Raw genomic sequence first — 6948 nt, 5'->3', positions numbered from 1 at the left:
TGTAAGCATAGTGCTTACAAGTATTGGTACATACTAATATGACCCAAGGTGAAGTAGCTTCCTTCCAACTAAGTTTACCAGCAAATTTGATAGAAGAGTGGTAGTCAACCTGGACTCTGAAAAGTAAAATGAGAAGCAAAAGGCAGACATCATATTTGTCAGATTACACTAATACATATTCTGGCAATTTTACTGGTGCAATAAGTTTTGTATATTATATGAATGTTAAGTAAGGTGTGCACGTAGATATTTGGTACAAATACTCAGACCACACAAGAGGATACAGTATTGGATTAAAATAGCATCCTTAAAATTATTTTCACTTCTTAAAATTTTGCATTTCAAATGAGACTTTTTCCAAAGGAGTTCTGTTCATTAATTAACTCACTACACTTTGGGCCTTTAAAGCTTAGGTTTAAGAAGAGGTGTGCCAAAAATGTTTTTTCCTTTTTATCTTGTAATGCACTACAGATATTTTTGTAAAGTTTGTTTGTGTCAGTCATAAAAGGGTAAACAGTTAGTATTGTTTCTGATATCAGTCCTCTAAATGGAACCCATAAAATTTCAATTGTATTCCTGTCTAAAAATATATTGCTGACATCTAATATGTTCATGCTACATGAACTATGAAAAGTATGTTGAATTTGCAGAGTGGGGTGTCAACAAAATGTCTTGGGTTCTATTGAGAAATAGGTGTAAACTGAGTTCTGGAGGATCCAACAAGTTGTAGCTGAAGACTAAATCACACATTAAACTAATGAGACCCTCTTTAATGCTGTCTCATATTCAGAGTTATGCCGCAGGTTAAAAATCTAATTCTGCAATATCCGATCTAAGGGGTAAAGTTTTCAGAAGTGACTCATAGGGCTTGCCTACACAGCACACCAATGCACATTAGAGGGGTATGATTCCTAAAGCACACCAGATTGCACCTAAGTGACCCATATTCCTGCTAGCATGAACTAAAAATTCCCTAGTGCACATTAAGATAGACGTGCAGTAGGGAACTTTTAGTTCATGTCAGCAGGATTTGCATGCGCAAGTTAGTGCACAACACATTGGTGCACTTTGGAAATGACATCACTCTCGTGTGCATTGCCATGCTATGTGGACATTCAGGTATCTAAGTCTAATTGAAAGTCAATATAACTTAGGCTTCTAAATCACTAAGATGCTTTTGAAAATTTTCACCCAGTTCTCTCCAAGCATGCATTTTAAAAATATCCATTTTGTTTGTTTTTGTATAGTGTTGTATAATTTTAATTTTCTAGGATTTTCTACAACAAAGCTCTGCCAGCAACAAATGCAAAAATATTCTGCTTTAAGATATTCAGAATTTTAATAGTTTTTAAACGGATGTATTAGAGTGAAAATTACATGACCTGGAGCTGTAAGTATTCAATATAGATTGCTACACAATTCCTATTAGTAACTGATTTTCATTATACATTAATGGGTTGGTTTAATAGTTATACTTTCAGTTTAGTCCATCATTTTTCTACTTTTTCCCAATACCATGGGAGAATTTCTTGTCAAGTAAACATATAATGCAGTAAGTCTGCACTCTTGTTAGTACTTTGTATATATGTTGGAGGAGGGACTTACCTTTTCATTAATTCATATAATAAGCGTAACTTGCTAATTTCTGAGACCTTGAGCATGAAAACTGAAATGTACTCTTGGTACCAATCTGATGTGGGTAAACTGTGTGTGTGGTGATACTTACAGACACTAAAATAATCTGAAGTGCTGCATTGTATGTTCGTATAGTCTATTTCCTGTGAAGTATCTTGTTTCTGTGACAAGCTGTTGCTGCATCTCCCATTGCTGGCAATGAGATGGGCATTGAGGCACTCAATCCCTCTTCTATTAAAAAAAAAAAAAAGGTTCTTACTGCAGTGTTTCTTACATACTCTGTTGGATAAAGGCCTTTATTTTTTAAAAGCGCATTTAATCATTGTATGGATGTATAAATGGGGCCAAATTTTACCTCTTGTCAATTTCATGAGTAAGATAGCAGGATTTGGTAAGAAAGAGAATCAATCTCGTACATAATGTGACATCTCAACATTTTAGGATTTAAGTAGAATGTATATTTGTGCAGAATTTTGTCAAACATTTTTAATGTTGAATTTTTTACATTATGCCAGTAGCCTGCCAGTTTTACAGTTTTTAAAAAAACAGGACTGTCTATAACTTGAGTTTTTGCCTTATTTCACTTTGTACAAAGTACTTAAGAATAAGAGCCTTTATTACACCTAATTGCCATTTGTACTGTTATGTTTACGGTCTGTCATTATAAACCACTTTTTTCAGGATTGAAAACTTGACAAAAGGTTCTATACCAGGCTGAAACTTGTCAGACTTACCAAATATGAGGGAAGCTTAAATGTATTACAAGGAGACTACTTGCATGCTTAAAGTTAAGCACATGTGTAAGTGGTTGCAGAGTCAAGTAGTAAGTAGTGTGGTTATTTTCCTTCCCACCTCTCTCTGTAAAGTGGCTCTTCATTTTATGTTTTAACGTTGTGGAGAGTCAGTTTGCAATATGGCTGGAAGTGATGCAGAATGCAACAAATTGACATTAGGATGATAGTCTATTGTGCATTTGTGCTAATTAAAAATTTAAAGGATTTTAGCATGCAGATATGTAGCAGCAGACTAGCAAGTTGCAGAGTTCCTTGGGCACTCAACTCTCAGATATAGTTTCTAACTCTGAAACCAGACATATTTAAATTATTAGTACTCACAGCTCCATATGATTAGTTTATATTAAAAACTAATGTTACAAAAAAAGAAACACATTAATGTGCACTCTCAATTAAAATATTTTGGAGAGACAGTGTGGTTTACTCTCCAAAACTAAGACCTACAGAGCTGGTAACAAAATGCCATCAGTGCATCTCATTGTGACAATGTTGTAGAAAAGGATGTGGTCCTCTGTTAGAAACCTACAGCAGTGGGTATCCTTACGTACTGAATCATGAACAACTGTTCCCATCTCAACAAATGAAGTTCTTTTCTATAGGTACAGTAGGAACTAGGCTCACTGCATTCCAATTACATCTGGTGACCTCTCTTGAATCTCTGCACTGGGTGTATTACTTGCACCCTGTCACAACTGTTTGTGCTGCTATCAACTGATAAGGCCATTAAAGGAAAACTTCAGTAATTAGTTATGCCTTAGCTAAGTGAGTGTTTACTAAACTAGTCTATACACTACAGGAGCAATTTTTAGAAACATCTGTTACTATTTCATTGTATCCATTCAGCGAATGGGCTTGCTTCGTTAGTAAGGCCTGCCTTTTTAATGATACTTTTCAGTAGGGGATGCTATTTGATGCGAAGTAGGATGGCTATGATTCATTTTCCTTTGGAAATAACAAAGCTCTGAGTTACAATTTCAGTCATTTTAAATTTTCTCTTGATTAACCCAACTTAACTTTTTAAAAATTATAGAATTTATAGCTTCAGAGCTTTCTGATTTTTTCATTGTTTCCTAAAGGCAAAGCGTATCCTTTCAGTCCAAATGTGCATCACCGTATTTTCAAGTTGATTCCCTGGTTTTTGTTTTATTACACTTAAACTTGTTTTACTCTTCTTTGTAATTAGTGATTAGACTATAGCTTATATTACACTGTAGCTTTTTTGGTCACTTCTACAGATTGTATCTTTAAAGGGAATTCAGCAGTTGAACACATTGTACTGCTAAGAGCTTGTGCCTATATACAGTGCATAATGCTCAGTGAAAATGCACTTTGAACATGTTAATTCATAAGTCTGATGGTTATCAGTTAATCAGTAATATGAGAATTCATTATTTGCACTGGTGAACCTGCTTGTGGGTACTCTCGCTTACAACTACACAATGTATAAGTTTATTGTATTCCAATGATAATACCAAAAACTGCATTAGGTTTCTAAATGCCTCTATATAAAATTTTGCTCAGTAACATGAAGAGCAATTATGGTCCAGTTAGCTAGCTTCATTAAATTGCCTTACTATATTGCTATAAGGAAAAATCACTTGTACTGATCATTAATGTGTTCAGTAAAATCTGAGGCTCATAAATTCAAGCTGTACTGTATTGACAAATAGTATGTATTGTACTCCTAATACCTAATCAGAATGGGTAAGAAGAATTAACAGTGAGTCTTGCAAGAGTAATAAATTTAAGACTTTTTACACATTATTACAGAAAGATGAGAAGTCTTTCAAGCAATTAAAATTCAAAGGTTAATTCCTCTTTGTATGATGGGAGAGACCATGACCTAAAAGCCAAGTGAACCTTATTTAGGTAATACTAAAAATAGTATCAGGTTACCAGTAGAATTAGGGTAATAGTGATATATTATATGTCTAGTGGGCATTCCTTCTCTCTCATTTGAAACAATAGGCTGCTGACTAAACTTGGTCAAAATATATTAAACAAAAAATTAGTTTGGGCCAAAAGGGATATTGCTCTCATCACTAAAATAAAAATCCATTGTTACTAATAAGTGACTTATCTAAGTTGCATATTTCTATGAATCTGAATGGTTAAAACAAATCAAATGTATAACCTTTTATCACCATCATGTACCCAAGTAAATGGAATATACTTATTTTTTTAGAAATTCATGTCAACATGACCTATAGTTCATACTCAAACAAGTGGAAAAATAAATGTTTCAAAATGAATACTTTGTGTGTGCTATTTCTATAAAACCACTGAAAGTTAATTTTAACCTGTTTTAAGTGACATTTAGCTGTGTCACAGCAGTTTGTAAACATTACTTACTTGAATAGTGTTTGGGCTGCATAGCATGTTGCTGCTTCTGTAGGTACATTAAATAGTTGAGGCATCAAATTGCTAGAAATTGCTATACCCCTGTGGCTGTGTAACCAAGTCTGCATCTCCCTAACAGTCCCATGTGAAGCAATGCACTCCAGAGTCTGGTGTGACTGATTCAAATTAATATGCTGTCAACAGTGGAGAAAAAAGGTAGTTATCATAACCATCTTAATGAACAAGTTTAGGAAGAGAATCCAATAGAACCACCACTTGCCCTTGTTTTTAGATAGTAGAAGTTCTATGATTAGACTGGGATAAGACAATCGGCACAATGGAGGGGCTTAGATCACCATTTTAGATCTAGAAGCCTGTGACTGATGGTAGACGTTTAGGGATAAGAAATGTTAGAAATAGAACAGAAGGATGTTTGATTCACTGAAAAGATACCTCCAGACTGATATGAGATGAGCTAGCTGCTGAATCCCTGCTTGTTTTGAGCCTCCAGAGACTGAATAGGATCCAGGCACTGCTGCTGTCTTAGGGTACAGATCTCCTGTCAGGCACCCCCTCTGAGAGTTGCAATCAAGAGGACTGTGGTCAGGCCCTAGAACAGGGGTGGGCAAACTACAGCCTGGGGGCCGCATCTGGCCCTTCAGATGTTTTAATCCGGCCCTTGAGCTCCTGCTGGGGAGCGGGGTCTGGGCTTACCCAACTCCATACATGTCCCCTCTCCATCTCCTGCAGTAGGGGTAGCCAGGGGCCTCTGCATGCTGCCCCTGCCCCAAGCACACCCCCACCCCGCAGTTCCCATTGGCCAGCAACTGGCCAATGGCGTCTCCCTCCCGCCACAACCAAGACAGGCGGAGTAAAGCAGGGGGTGGAGGTGGCACTGCCTCCCTGGACCCGCCATATGGAGCTGGCTTGAGCCCTGCTGGCCCCTGCCACCAAAATAGAAATCATACTATGCCTATGGCCGAAGCCCCTCTTTCCCCCTGTGGGCCCTGGAGTTTTGTAGCATGTGGGGGGCTACTGCATAGTTCTGATTGGTTGCCATTGAACTGGCTTGAATTTGAGCAGTTTTACCAGGTGTCCCATATTCAGCATAGGGAAATATGGTCAACCTAAAGACAACAGAGAAGACAAAGAGCTGCATCTTCAAAATGGAATTTGTGGCTTGGTAAAGGTACACAGAGTTTGTAATCTCACTTAGAGTTCACAAATTGTACAGACATATTCCACAAATTTCAGAGTAACAGCTGTGTTAGTCTGTATTCGCAAAAAGAAAAGGAGGACTTGTGGCACCTTAGAGACTAACCAATTTATTTGAGCATGAGCTACAGCATCCGATGAAGTGAGCTGTAGCTCACGAAAGCTTATGCTCAAATAAATTGGTTAGTCTCTAAGGTTCCACAAATACTCCTTTTCTTATTCCACAAATTGTCACAGAGGCTCACTACCTTAAGAAAGCTAGCTGTGCTGAGTTCTAGGCCTGGCTTGACCCTGACAACCGGAGCGTAGGGTTGCCAACTTTCTACACACACACAACTGAACACCCTCGGCCGGCCCCTACCCCACGGCTCTGCCTCTTCTTTGTGGCCCCGCCTCTGCTCGCTCTGTCCCTCACTCTCCCCCACCCTCACTCACTTTCACTAGGCTGGGGTAGAGGTTGGGGTGCAGGAGGGAGCTGAGGGCTCTGGCTGCAGGTGTGGGCTCTTGGGTGGGGATGGGGATGAGGGGTTTGGGTTGTGGGAGAGGCTTCAGGGCTGCGGCAGTGGGTTAGGCTGTCGAGGGAGGTGGTGGTGAGGGCTCCAGCTGGGGATGTGGACTCTGGGGTGGGGCCAGGGATGAGGGGTTTGAGGTGCACGAGGGGGCTCAGGGCTGGAACAGAGATTTGGGGTGCAGAGTGCTGGGGAGGGAGTTTGGGCATAGGAGAGGGCTCAGAGTTGGGGTTGGGGTGCAGAAGGGGTTCAGGGTGCAGGGTCCCAGGGGCGCTTACCATGGCTCCCAGGAAGTGGCTGCCAGATCCCTAGAGTCCCTAAGCACATAGGTGGCCAGGGAGGGTCCATGCACTGCTCCTGCCCCCTTGTCCTTTTCCAGAGTCAGCGTTCTCATACAATCAATAGGTACATTGTATGATGTACAAAACACCTTTCCTCCACTTCCATGGAATGTT

This window comes from Lepidochelys olivacea (genome assembly GCF_965140295.1).
Source record: "Lepidochelys olivacea isolate rLepOli2 genome assembly, chromosome: 3".
Classification (NCBI taxonomy): domain Eukaryota; kingdom Metazoa; phylum Chordata; order Testudines; family Cheloniidae; genus Lepidochelys; species Lepidochelys olivacea.
This window is presented reverse-complemented; position numbering follows the sequence as displayed.